General features: G+C 44.8%; 1 pseudogene; it reads right to left on the bottom strand.

Annotated features, from left to right (window-relative positions):
* The window catches only part of LOC139273439 (NACHT, LRR and PYD domains-containing protein 3-like), an 84455-nt pseudogene that overhangs the window by 29563 nt on the left and 39637 nt on the right, over window positions 1-15255 (bottom strand).

The raw sequence follows: 15255 nt of genomic DNA, 5'->3' as shown, positions 1-15255 counted from the left end.
ACGGGTTGGGAGGTGCTGCTGAAGAAACCTTGGCGAGTTGCTGCAGTGCATCTTATAGATGGTACACACTGCAGCCACGGTGCACTGGTGGTGGAGGAAGTGACTATTTTAGGTGGTGGATGGGGTGCCAATCAAGCGGGTTTCTTTGTTTTGGATGGTGTCGAGCTTCTTGGGTGTTGTTGGAGCTGCACTCATCCAAACAAGTGAAGTATATTCCATCATACTCCTGACTTGTGCCTTGTAGATGGTGGAAAGGCTTTGGGGAGTCAGAAGGCGAGACACTTGCCACAGAATACCCAGCTTCTGATCTTCTCTTGTTGCCACAGTATTTATATGGCTGGTCCAGTTAAGTTTTTGGTCAATGGTCACCCCCAAGATATTGATGGCGGGTGATTCGACGATGGTAGTGCTGTTGAATATCGTGGGGAGGTGGTTAGACTCTCGCTTGTCAGAGGTAGTTATTACCTGACACTTGTGTGGAGCGAATGTTACTTGCCACTTATCAGCCCAAGCCTGAATGCCATCCAGGTCTTGCTGCACCCGACCATGGACTGCTTCCTTATCTGAGGAGTTGGAAATGACACTCAACACTGCAGTCATCCGCAAACATTCCCACTTCTGACCTTATGATGGAGGGAAGCTCATTGATAAAGCAACTGGAGAAGGTGCGGCCGAGGACACTGACATGAGGAGCTCCTGCAGCGATGTCCTGGGGCTGGAATGATTGACCTCCAACAAACACAACCATCTTCCTTTGTGCTAGGTATGATTCCAGCCAGTGGAGAGTGTTCCCCCTGATTCCCATTGACTTCAGTTTTAATTGGAATCCTTGATGCTACACTCGCTCAAATGCTGCCTTGTTGTCAAGGGCAGTCAGTCCCATCTCAACTTTGTAATTCAGCTCTTTTGTCCATGTTTGGACTAACGCTGTAATGAGGTCTGGAGCCCAGAGGTCCCAGCGGAACCCAAACTAAGCATCGTGATTAAGTGCCTTTTGATAGCATTGTCTACGACATATTCCATCATTTTGATGATGATTGAGATTAGACTGATGAGGCGGTAAATGGACAGATTTGATTTGACATGCTTTCCTGTCTCCACTCACAATCCCCCCAACCCAGTCTGGTCAACATTCGTTGCACTTCCTCTGAGGCAAGTATATCCTTCATTAGGTAGGACACCAAAACTGTACACGGTACTCCACGTGTGGTCTCACCAAGGCCCTATATAATTGCAGTATGACTTCTTCACTCTTATACTCAAATCCGTTTGTAATAAAGTTCAACATACTATTTGCTTACCTAACTGTACCTGCACGTTAACTTTCAGTAATTCGTGCACAAGGACATACAGGTTCCTCTGAATATCAACAATTCTAAATTTCTTACCATTTAATAAATCTTCTGCTTTTCTATGTTTTCTACCAAATTTTATACATTCACATTTATCCATGTTATATTCCTTTGCCATGTTCTTGGTCACTCACTTATCATGTCCATATCCTTTTGCAGCCTATTTGCATCCTCTTCATAATGCACTTTCCCATTTAGTATCGTCAATAAACTTGGATGAGGAAAGTTCAAGGAAATTGGATTGGGTTCTTTACTGAAGAGACTTCAGAATCTTGAAATTGTAGTGATTATCATTTTAATGGAATTAACAACATTGATACAGGAAATAGGTTCACTGTGAAGGGAATTATGTAATAACAGAAAGTTCCAATGAGGAGATAAGGAGTAAGATGGAATTGGAGTTCAGTAACAGAAAATGGGATCACGTTAGGAAGGGAATGACATTTGTGGGCAGTGTAAACGGGGCAGAGAGACAATTAGATGTGTTTCTGTGGATACACCGAACAGATGGGCAGGTGAGATCACCACAGTTGGTGAAACAAACTTCTTTGGATCAAGTGAATTAATTCTGCTTCTAAGAATTTTTCTCTTGCATTACTGTTTCAGAAAATGTTAACAGTGTTTGAGTGCTGTGCGTGGCCTATTATTCGATTGTGCCTAAAAATGGGCACATAGTGAACACCTCTTGCGTTGGCTTAGACAGCAGGCAATATTTGTGCTGCCTGCTGATTCTAATGTATATGTGTTGCAGTTAGCACTACTCTTGCTATTCCCTGGCTTGTGCTTACTTCCACGGGATGGGTATGGGGGTGGAATAGGAGGAAGTGGTAGATATCGGGCCTCCCTGATGGCACTTAAAGGCAATCAGCACCTGGTAAATGTATTCTCTGGCTACAGACACTGGAGGAGGGATATCGTCTATCCATTACTGGGCAGGAAACCTGTATCAATGGTGGGAAAAGGTGGTCGAGTATGTCAGTGCCATGGGTTAGCTCCCAGGATATGCCTGCAGTTCGGTAATGAGCTCAGTAGAATTTTCAATGTAAGGATACAGCTGTTTAACCTCTGCTCACACATCCACCATCTCCAGCCTCACTGCTCATTATACTCACAATACTCCTCTCCCCTCTCCTACAATCGCTGCATCACATTTCATTACACCACTATCGTAAGTCTCCATACCTAAAATTTTACAAACTGGCTACCAGCTACTCCGCATGACATCATTATCATCTAAACACCTCGCCAGAGTGTCAGTAGCACATTCCCTTCGTTCGTCCAGAAGAAGTCCACATGGCCATGAGCTAGCAAGCTGCCACCAGAAGAAGCAGAACCTCTTTTTTACATTCTCTCCAACTGCAAAGAAATCACTGGCGGAAGCAGAGGCAAGGCCATGGCGACTGGCTTCGCTGAAGGAAAGGATGCACAGGATTTTTTTCAAACCTTACTTTTTTTCACTACTTATTTCTATTTGACCCTACAGTGTACCTGAAACTACAGAGGCTTTCACCACTCACTCATCTCTCTACTCTTGCTTTAAGATAAAAGGTGATGTTTGACCATCTCTTTCCTTTCAGCTACTGAACCGGTTGACAGTCCTCTGCCAGTGGAGGAAGAGAAGGCTGGCCTTCCTGAAGATCCATCATTACTCGATCTAACCCTCGAAAACACCAACTCAGTTGCCTTGGCCTTGGCTCCATGAGAAAGAAACCTGCTGTCCTCCCTCAGGACGTCAGGATACCTGCTCCCCCAGCGGCCTATGCTCTTGTTAGTGCCATACGGCCATCTGGATCAGGCAGCTCTAGCCCACCTCAACACTTCGCAGTTTGCAGCCATGCATTCTGGCCGCAGAGCTGCTGGAGGTCACCAATTACAGCCATCTGATATGTCCACAATGGACACAGCAGCGTTCCATCTCCCATCTGTAGTCACTGTGAAACACCTTACAGGAACAAGAGGTTAGGGAAATGAGCACACAATACAAGTACAAGTACAACGGGCTGGTACAGGGTTGATTCTTAATTATTTCTGTTAACTGTTACATGGAGATGCAATTGTGTTGTCTGATAAAAGTGTTTATTCTTCTAGATATGTTATTGGCGTTTATATTTGTAGTGCAGTGAGGGCAAGGCCCATTAGATTGACTGAAGGAAGGCCATGGGATGGTGGTAGTAAGCACGGTGGTAAGGACTGTGGGACATTTGGTGTATTGTATCAATCCCACCCATATCCCCCTTACCCGTCCCACGCCTACTTCCATCTATGTGCACCCCTGAAAAATACTCTTTCCCAATTTACTTACAACTACACTTTCAAAATCCAAGCTATTGGCCCTCCAATCACCACGACATTTCTGCAGCTACCGATCTACTACAGCGCACTATCACTACCACTTTTGATGTCCTAACCCCCATTATAACCATTACTCTCTCACCCTGGCCAGTCACCCTGCTATGACACTGATCTGCGCTCTAACAAGTTGAAGGGACGCAGACTTTAACTGACATTCGGCTGGACCACATGAAGCATTATTGGGTCCTGCTCTCGTCTGCCAAAACTATTCACTATTCCAAGAGCATTCTGGACCGCAAAAAGAACCCCGGCTTCTTTGCTTCATTGTAAACCGTCCACTTGAACCCCACTTCCCTGTTTTCTCCTGCGATTAGTTGCCTCTGCCACTTCCCTCATTACCCAGCTAACTGGAGCAAACTTCCTCCAAGGATTTCCCCTGCCCAAGCCCCTTTCTCCAGTTTCTCTGATCTCACCTCATGCCCTCTACAAGCTTATATTGTCTATGAGACCCACAACCTGTTCCATCGACCCTATTCCCACTACACCGCTGAACACCAAATTTATTTTATTGGCTCCCATATCAGCTGACATTGTTACCGGTTCTCTCTGGTCAGGTAATGTCCCCGTCTCCTTCAAATCTGCCGTCATCACCCCTCTCCTCAAAAAAAACCAACCCTTGACCCATCCGTCCTTGCAAACTACCGCCCCCATCTCCGACGAGGTCCTACGAAACGAATTTAAGGAGCTAGGAGCTAAATTAAAAAGTAGGACCTCAAAAGTAGTAATCTCGGGATTGCTACCAGTGCCACGTGATAGTCAGAGTAGGAATCGCAGGATAGCGCAGATGAATACGTGGCTTGAGCAGTGGTGCAGCAGGGAGGGATTCAAATTCCTGGGGCATTGAAACCGGTTCTGGGGGAGGTGGGACCAGTACAAACCAGACGGTCTGCACCTGGGCAGGACCGGAACCAATGTCCTAGGGGAGTGTTTGCTAGTGCTGTTGGGGAGGATTTAAACTAATATGGCAGGGGGATGGGAACCAATGCAGGGAGACAGAGGGAAACAAAAAGGAGGCAAAAGCAAAAGACAGAAAGGAGATGAGGAAAAGTGGAGGGCAGAGAAACCCAAGGCAAAGAACAAAAAGGGCCACTGTAAAGCAAAATTCTAAAAGGACAATGGGTGTTAAAAAAACAAGCCTGAAGGCTTTGTGTCTTAATGCAAGGAGTATCCGCAATAAGGTTGATGAATTAACTGTGCAAATAGATGTTAACAAATATGATGTGATTGGGATTACGGAGACGTGGCTCCAGGATGATCAGGGCTGGGAACTCAACATCCAGGGGTATTCAACATTCAGGAAAGATAGAATAAAAGGAAAATGAGGTGGGGTAGCATTGCTGGTTAAGGAGGAAATTAAGGCAATAGTTCGGAAGGACATTAGCTTGGAAGATGTGGAATCTATATGGTTGGAGCTGCAGAATACCAAAGGGCAAAAAACGTTAGTGGGAATTGTGTACATACCACCAAACAGTTGTTGGGGAGGGCATCAAACATGAAATTAGGGGTGCGTGCAATAAAGGTGCAGCAGTTATAATGGGTGACTTTAATATCCACATAGATTGGGTTAACCAAACTGGAAGCAATACGGTGGAGGAGGATTTCCTGGAGTGCATAAGGGATGGTTTTTTAGACCAATATGTCAAGGAACCAACTAGGGGGGATGCCATCTTAGACTGGGTGTTGTGTAATGAGAGAGGATTAATTAGCAATCTCGTTGTGCGAAGCCCCTTGGGGAAGAGTGACCATAATATGGTGGAATTCTGCATTAGGATGGAGAATGAAACAGTTAATTCAGAGACCATAGTCCAGAACTTAAAGAAGGGTAAATTTGAAGGTATGAGGCGTGAATTGGCTAGGATAGATTGGCGAATGATACTGAAGGGGTTGACTGTGGATGGGCAATGGCAGACATTTAGAGACCGCATGGATGAACTACAACAATTGTACATTCCTGTCTGGCGTAAAAATAAAAAAGGGAAGGTGGCTCAACCGTGGCTATCAAGGGAAATCAGGGATAGTATTAAAGCCAAGGAAGTTGCATATAAATTGGCCAGAAATAGCACCGAACCCGGGGACTGGGAGAAATTTAGAACTCAGCAGAGGAGGACAAAGGTTTTGATTAGGGCAGGGAAAATGGAGTACGAGAAGAAGCTTGCAGGGAACATTAAGACGGATTGCAAAAGTTTCCATAGATATGTAAAGATAAAAAGGTTAGTAAAGACAAACGCAGGTCCCCTGCAGTCAGAATCAGGGGAAGTCATAACGGGGAACAAAGAAATGGCAGACCAATTGAACAAGTACTTTGGTTCAGTATTCACTGAGGAGGACACAAACAACCTTCCGGATATAAAAGGGGTCGGAGGGTCCAGTAAGGAGGTAGAACTGAGGGAAATCCTTATTAGTCGGGAAATTGTGTTGGGGAAATTGATGGGATTGAAGGCCGATAAATCCCCAGGGCCTGATGGACTGCATCCCAGAGTACTTAAGGTGGTGGCCTTGGAAATAGTGGATGCATTGACAGTCATTTTCCAACATTCCATTGACTCTGGATCAGTTCCTATGGAGTGGAGGGTAGCCAATGTAACCCCACTTTTTAAAAAAGGAGGGAGAGAGATAACAGGGAATTATAGACCGGTCAGCCTGACATCGGTAGTGGGTAAAATGATGGAATCAATTATTAAGGATGTCATAGCAGTGCATTTGGAAAGAGGTGATATGATAGGTCCAAGTCAGCATGGATTTGTGAAAGGGAAATCATGCTTGACAAATCTTCTGGAATTTCTTGAGGATGTTTCCAGTAATTTCTTGAGGATGTTTTCAGTAGAGTGGACAAGGGAGAACCAGTTGATGTGGTATATTTGGACTTTCAGAAGGCTTTCGACAAGGTCCCACACAAGAGATTAATGTGCAAAGTTAAAGCACATGGGATTGGGGGTAGTTTGCTGACATGGATTGAGAACTGGTTGTCAGACAGGAAGCAAAGAGTAGGAGTAAATGGGGACTTTTCAGAATGGCAGGCAGTGACTAGTGGGGTACCGCAAGGTTCTGTCCTGTGGCCCCAGCTGTTTGCACTGTACATTAATGATTTAGACGAGGGGATTAAATGTAGTATCTCCAAATTTGTGGATGACACTAAGTTGGGTGGCAGTGTGAGCTGCGAGGAGGATGCTATGAGTCTGCAGAGCGACTTGGATAGGTTAGGTGAGTGGGCAAATGCATGGCAGATGAAGTATAATGTGGATAAATGTGAGGTTATCCACTTTGGTGGTAAAAACAGAGAGACAGACTATTATCTGAATGGTGACAGATTAGGAAAAGGGGAGGTGTAACAAGACCTGGGTGTCATGGTACATCAGTCATTGAAGGTTGGCATGCAGGTACAGCAGGCGGTTAAGAAAGCAAATGGCATGTTGGCCTTCATAGCGAGGGGATTTGAGTACAGGGGCAGGGAGGTGTTGCTACAGTTGTACAGGGCCTTGGTGAGGCCACACCTGGAGTATTGTGTACAGTTTTGGTCTCCTAACCTGAGGAAGGACATTCTTGCTATTGAGGGAGTGCAGCGAAGGTTCACCAGGCTGATTCCCGGGATGGCAGGATTGACCTATCAAGAAAGACTGGATCAACTGGGCTTGTATTCACTGGAGTTCAAAAGAATGAGAGGGGACCTCATAAAAACGTTTAAAATTCTGACAGGGTTCGACAGGTTAGATGCAGGAAGAATGGTCCCAATGTTGGGGAAGTCCAGAACCAGGGGACACAGTCTCAGGATAAGGGGTAAGCCATTTAGGACCGAGATGAGGAGGAATTTCTTCACCCAGAGAGTGGTGAACCTGTGGAATTCTCTACCACAGAAAGTTGTTGAGGCCAATTCACTAAATATATTCAAAAAGGAGTTAGATGAAGTCCTTACTAGTAGGGGGATCAAGGGGTATGCCGAGAAAGCAGGAATGGGGTACTGAAGTTGCATGTTCAGCCATGAACTCATTGAATGGCGGTGCAGGCTAGAAGGGCTGAATGGCCTACTCCTGCACCTATCTTCTATGTTTCTATGTTTCTATGTTTCCTCTCAAAATTCTTTAAACGAGTTGCCACCTCCCAAATCCGTGCCCATCCATCCCGCAAATTTATGTTTGAATCCCTCCTATCAGGTTTCTGCCCCTGCTGCAGTACCAAAACAGCTCTCATCAAAGTCACAAATGGCATCCTATCTGACTGTGACAAAGGTAAACTATCCCTACTCGTCCTTCTTGACTTTCTGCATCCTTTGATATAGTTGACCACACCGTCCTCCTCCAATGCCTCGCCACCATCGTCCATCTGTGTGGGACTGCACTCACCCTTATCTTATCTAATTATAGCCAGAGAATCACCAACAATGGCTTCTCTTTCCACTCCCGCTTCACTACCTCAGGTATCCCCCAAGGATCTATCCTTCGCCCATCCTATTTCTCATCTACATGCTGCCCCTTGGCGATACATCCAAAAACACCGCGGCAATTTCCCCATATATGCTGCCGACACATATTCTAACTCAGCACCACCTGTCTCGACACGTCCACTGATTCCCTAAAATGTCAGACAGTTTCTCCGAGTTCCAGTACTGGATGAGCAGACATTTCCTCCAATTAAATATTGGTAAGGCACTAGCCACTGACTCCATCCCTCTCCCCAGCAGCTGTCTGAGGCTGAACCAGCCTTTTCGCAACCATGGAGTCATATTTAACCCCGGAATGAGCATCTGACCACATAACCGCCCCATCACTACCATGACCTATTTCCACTTCTGGAACATAGCCCGACTCCGCCCCTGCCTCAGCTCAGCTGCTGCTAAAACCCTCACACATGCCTTTTTTACCTCCAGGCTTTACCATTCCAACATAGTTCTGGCTGTTCTCCCAAATATTACCCTTCGTACACTGGAGGTCATCCAAAATTCAGCTGCGCGTGTCCCAACTCGCACCAAATCCCATTGACCCATCATCCTTGTGCTACAGGGCTCCCGGTTAAGCAACCCCTAGATTTAAAATTTCTCATCCTTGTTTTCAAATCTCTCCATGGCCTCATCCCTCCCTATCTTGGAAGTGCGTGATCGAATATCTAGGCTGATGGCTAAGTGTTACACTCACTGGTACATCATCCACGTGAGTCATCCAAGGAACCGCCAATAAATTCATTTTCAGCCCATTAATGGCTGTATTAGACCGACTGACCATTCGGGGTTTTATCCCGGTTAGTGATGTTCACTGGCAGCAAAGGCCCGTCGCATGAACAGCTGGACAAACCGCTGGTGTAATGACAGCATCTGTACATTTAAAGATAATCCCAAACCTGGTGTGAATTGTAACATCATCCCACACATTTCAATGACACCTGTCAGTATCAATGACAAGTGAAAATGAAGTTGAATTCTGTTAGCCTACCTATGTATTTTTCATTCCCAGATTCCAGAAATCTCTAAACCAATGATCAATTATAAAGCCTTTGATAATCAAAACCGAAATAAATGTTTTTAAATGTTTACCTACCTTTCAGCTTGCTGGGAACTTCGGATAAATCTTCTGTCGCGTTCATGTTATCAAATGGATCAGCACCTATTTAAATCAAGGAATTTTCATAAAATCATTGCTCTGAATTAATTTAGTGAAATATGTCATTTTAAATCTTGAACTGTTTCCAATGTGTGTGTGATTATACGGTACCATGCTGCTGTATTTCTTTCAGTATTTTGTCCAACTTTGGTACCACATGGCGCATTTTCACAAAGGATTCCCACATCACCATTCAGGCCGCAGAACCTTTCTCCATCACCAGATTTAGGAGAAGTTTGGAACTGCCCGCCCGGTCTCCTTTCTCCATGGGCTCAATGATTTTCTATAAAGAATAATAATAATTATATTGAGGAGCGAAGTGAAGGGACTGCAGTGAAGATAAACTGAGATATTTCTCATATAGCATTTGGGCGGGAAGATTGCCTGGGTGGAGCAGGAAGACGAAAGCAAGGCGGAGTTAGTTTCCTGTCTGTAAAGGTGCCTGCCTACTTTCAGTCACCTACACTCTCACATTACTCCGCCCCTCACCACCCGGTAACAGAGCCTGCTTTCAGTCACCTACACTCTCACATTACTCCGCCCCTCACCACCCGGTAACAGAGCCTGCTTTCAGTCCCGTACACTCTCACATTACTCCACCCCTCACCATCCGGTAACAGAGCCTGCTTTCAGTCCCGTACACTCTCACATTACTCCCCACACCCCCATCCCCCGCTGACAGAGCCTGCATTCTTTCGGCTCAATAGACTCTCAAAATATCCCCTCCTCCTGCCCCTTCCACACTGATCTCTGGCACAACTGTACGCTGTTTGCGTTCAAATATCCATAAACAATCTCGGAGCAATGTGTAGCATCACCAACCATCTTTAGCAATTTGAATACAGAAAGGTATCTCTTTGCTGCTGAGTTCACCCTGACACTCTCTCTTTAACGAGAAGGGAAATCGGGAGCGGTGTAAAATTGGCGTTGATTCACCATGAGCCCAATTCACAACAAGAACAGAAGAAATCTGAGCACGGTATGCCATTCGGAATCTTGGGCCTGTTCTGTCATTCATGAGGATCATGGCTGATCTTCTACCTCAACTCCACTTCCATGCACTATTCAATATTCCTTGATTTCATCAATATCCAAAAAAAATCTATCGATCTCTGTCTTGAAAATACTCAACACCTGAGCGTTCACAGCCTTTGGAATAGAGAATTCCAAAGATACACCACCCTCTGAATGAAGCAATTTCTCCTCATTTCAGTCCAAAATGGCCAACTCCTTATTCTGAGATGGTGACCCTTACTTCTTGATTCCCCAGCCAGGGGAAACATCCTCCCTGCATCTACCTGTCAAGGCCTGTAAGAATTTTGTAGGTTTCAATGAGATCACCTCTCATTCGTTTCAACTCGAGAGAATATAGGCCTAGTCGACTCCATCTCTCCTCCTAGGACAATCCCGCCATCCCAGCAATCAGTCTGGTGATCTTTCGTTGCACTCCCTCTATGGCAAGGTAAGGAGAGCAGAAATGTATACACTACTCCAGGTGTGGTCTCACCAGGATCATATATAATTGCAGTAAGACGTATTTACTCTTAAACACAAATCCACTTGTAACACTGGCCAACATTCCATTTGCTTTCTTAATTGCTTGCTCGACCTGCGTGTTGACTTTCAGTGATTTGTGTACATGGACGACCAGGTCCCTCCCACCAACGTTTCCCAATATCTCACCATTTAAAAAATACTCTGTATTTCTAAGTTTTGCTATTAAAGTGGATAACTTCACATTTCTCCACATTTGCCATATTCTTGCCCACTCACTTAGCTTGTCTATATCCCCTTGAAGCCGCTTTGCATCCGCCTCACAATTTACATTCCAACCTAGCTTTGTTTCATCAGCAAATTTGGATATATTAGATTTGGTCCCCTCTTCCAAATCATTGATATAGATTGTGAATAACTGAGGCCCACACACTGAACCTTGCGGTGTAAATTCCTGGATTCTTTTACCTCAATCTGGTTCAGTAAAATTACTGAGTCGAATACCTCTTGTGCTTTGAACAAAGCAGTCTTTATTACCGGCCAGTAAGACCTATCAGACAGAAGATATACTCTCTGGATAGAGCATACACACTCCCTACAGATAGGTGAAGTTACATCGTAAAGCGTCAACAGTTATACAGTTTTGAAATCAGATAACAAAATACAATTAGATTGACATTCTAACTCAGCCACTCATTAGTCAATCTATATGAGATGTTTTTTATGAAAGCTCAAGCATTGCCTCTAAATGTTTCAATCTAGTGGTGTGACTATTAACTGAGACCTTGCAATTTCTGCAGATTTATTTCATGTTACAATTAGATGTTATTGGCAGGATTAGTGACTTGACACCTTGAGAAAGACTGTTAGCTATGCTGATGTTGCACTATTTGCAATCTGACATTCTCCCAGCTATTCTTCCATGGCTTATACATTTTCATATATCCCGTTTACTTTACTGTCCTTAATTCCATATATTCCATTCAGATATCCACATTCTCTCCTTTTATCATTCTATGATAACATTTAGGATCATTCTAGGAGTATTGCATTCATCCGTTCGCACTCCCTTTCCAGAATCATATTATTGTTGAGTAATTCTCTAGTTTGTTGGATCATAACCCGGGAACCCTTGACCACAAGAGGGTCTGCTAACCTTGTCATCATTACTTTACAGCAGAGGTTAAGGCAACCAACAATCAAACAGCAGGTAATTATTATTACGATGAGAACAATTGCCCCATGTATTAGATAGGATCTCCAAGATCCACCCAGAAACCAATCAAACCTGCTAAGTTCTTTTGCTGGTGTGGATAACTTCTTCACCTCCCTCCTTATGTGATCGGCAAGGTGGGTTATGTTTTCTGAACTATCAGGAATGTAAGTGCAACATTCAGATCCTATCAGGGCACACATTCCCCCTTTCTCAGCTAACAGGTAATCGAGGGCCATTCGGTTTTGTAATGCTACGGTTCTTATCGCTACCATTTCAGCTGTGATGCCCTCCAGAGCCTCAGCAGTGCGGTTAGCTACCTGTTGCAATATCGTTTCTTTGAATCCATCTAACAGTCTCAGTTAGGGTCAGTGGAACGGTGCGCAAAGGAATTCCCCCTTTGGAATGTATAGGGATATGTGAACACACCCAGCATCTAGTGAAGTGCCCTTTTCCGCATAAACGTAAGACATATACAAAAAGGTGTTTACATGGAGCTCTCGCCTTTGTCTTCCTTCCCGTGCGCCAAAACTGTCATATATCAACACTATTATGCAGACAGTGGCATACAGACACAGTCTCATCTTATAAATAGTCCAATTATTTAGCTGATAAAAAGAGTTCTGTTTTCCCGTTTCCCTTCTTCAGGTCTCCGTCAGTGTATTTGGCTGTCTTACGGGTAAAAGTTCAAACTGATCCTCCTTCAACTGCCTTGTTCAGCTATGGAGAAGAGGAAGTCTGGAACAGAAACAGGAGTTAGAATAACCAGTAAAATAGGTTCGTTAGAGGGTGGTGAGCTTGCAGTGGTGCAGGTGAACCCAGGCACTTTTCCCCTCAACCTTGGCTGCAGTGGGGGTAGTGAGTGACACCTAAAAAGGCCCCTCCCATTGTGGCTCTAATCACTTCCGAATCCATACTTCCCTGGTGCCACGAGGGACAAATCGGGTAAAAATGGGAGGTCGAGGTGAGCATCTTGAACCTGGTTGTGAACTAGTCGCAGAGTCTGAGTCAGAGAAAGAACATAGGTGGTCATCAGTCGAGCTGAGATCTCATATCTAGGAACAATTTCCCTCATTAACACCTTAACAACAGTCTGAGTCTTATTGTCCAGGTTAGGGTAGGCTTCAATCCATCTGCTAAACACATCTACTATTACTAACACATATTTGTAACACTGAACTTTTTGCAACTCAATGCAGTCCAACTGAAATGTCTCAAAGGGACCTTCGGGTAGGGGCGTTTTACCCCAATCACAGGGGACTCCCTTCCCTGGATTATGTTGCTGGCCAACCAGGCAACGACTACTGATGTTCTGGGTGAGCGCCTGGAGTCTGGGTGCCCCCAAGTAGCCAAAAGTGTGTCACTCGTGGTCCTTGCTCCACAATGAGTAGCAAAATGCATACATTCAATAACTCATAGAGCCAACTTGTCAGACATGCAAGTCTGTTCCGCGGGAGTGGTCCAGAGTTTAGAAACATTGTCATAAGTACATGCATAATATTTCCACAACAGTTTATCTTTTTCAGGAGCGTCCTCCTGTGCTTTTATAACATCTTGGATGGTTGGCATTGTTTTTTTTTTCCGAGGCTAACTTATCCTTCGCAGGATTTTTAGTCTGACTCATAATTTTGGGCACTACCATCTGTTGGTCACGAGAGGCCTGTTTGGCCTCTTGGTCAGGACAACGATTCCCTATATCAACCAGAGAATTTCCGGTAGTATGGGCGATACATTTGACAATGGCAATGCGTTTGGGGAACATGAGGGCTTGCAACAAATCAGATACTAACTGTTTATGAGATATCGCATTCCCCTGTGAGGTTAGGAATCCCCTATTTTTCCATAATTGTCCGAAATCATGGGCCACCCCAAAGGCATACCTATAGTCGGTATAGATATTGACTTTGAGATCTTTGGCCAAGATACAGGCTCGGGTGAGGGCGAATAGTTCAGCTTGTTGAGCAGAATAGGCGGTTTCAAAAGCGGCAGATTCCAAGACCTGATTCTCCTGGTTTACTATGGCGTATCCTGAGATTCATGTATCTTCTGGATTAATAGAAGTACTTCCGTCAACATACATAAACAATCATGACTGGGTTCTTCCTCATCTTGGGTTGGCTCAGTAAGAATACAGTCTGGATCTTCCATTGGTACATTAACTAAATCTTCCCTGACTGATGTGGCCTCTTAAATTAAAGATAAGCAATCATGACTGGGTTCTTCCTCATCTTGGGGTGGCTCAGTAAGGAAACAGGCCGGATTAATTGCAGTACAGTGCCGAAAGGTCAGTTTAGGATTGCCTGTGATTTCAGTGGGTTCTGTCGGATAGAGGGCCAGTCCACATTGCCCTTCACTGGGATCTCAATCGGATCAATGGGAGTATAACCCACTTGGGAGGGGTCCTCTGCCCACACGAGGATCCACATAGTCAGGTATGTCCGAGCCAGTATGATGCTGTAGAGTCGTTAAGACCTTCTCGGGGTCCCCATGAAATTGGACTGTTCGGCCATGTTTTACGATTTGCACATCCCGGCTGGTAGGGTCAGCCTCATCTATGGCCTTGTGTACCATAACTCCCAAATCTTTAGCATGGTGAGGGGCTAATACTTCACGAGCAATATATGGTGCCATTGTTAGGGGCTGTTTCCACAGATTCTTATCCACTTCCACAAAATCTGCCTCTCTTTCCAGTCCAGTCACTCTAGCCCTTAATAGAATTCCCTTCACTTCCCCTTTGTGATCCTGATAAAAGTTCTGCAGGTCCTGATTCTTTCCACTGGGATCGTATGCTATGGTCACGTGATAGAGTGCCTGCGGCAGGTCCAGAGACCACCACTGAGGGGTTCTTGTGGTATAATACTGCCGCTTAAGGGTTTCCTGTTTTACAATAATCCCATCATCTCCACACTCCAAATGCAACTGGAATTTGCAAAGGAGGTCTCTAGCCATCAAGTTACAGTCCAGATTGGTTGTGATAACAACTCGATGTTCCACCGATTCTTCCTGGTAACCTATTTTAACCGGTTCTGACACTGGGAATGTCGAGATTTGTCCCAGGAATCCTGAAAGTTCCTGTGTTTCAGTAGAGGCAGGGAGTTTAAGCTTTGATTGTACAGAAGACATGAAGGCTCCCGTATCTATCAAAAAGGGTCTCCACTCATTCAGAATGGGTTCGTCGTCCGGGGAGGATCCCTGCACAATCAAGCTGTGTAGTCAATTGGGGGACAATTGACCAAAGGGGTTGTTCTGGGAGAAG

The sequence above is a fragment of the Pristiophorus japonicus genome, chromosome 9 (assembly GCF_044704955.1).
Source record: "Pristiophorus japonicus isolate sPriJap1 chromosome 9, sPriJap1.hap1, whole genome shotgun sequence".
NCBI classification, from domain to species: Eukaryota; Metazoa; Chordata; class Chondrichthyes; family Pristiophoridae; genus Pristiophorus; species Pristiophorus japonicus.
The sequence above is the reverse complement of the archived record's forward strand: the minus strand, read 5'-3'. Positions and strand labels throughout refer to the sequence as shown.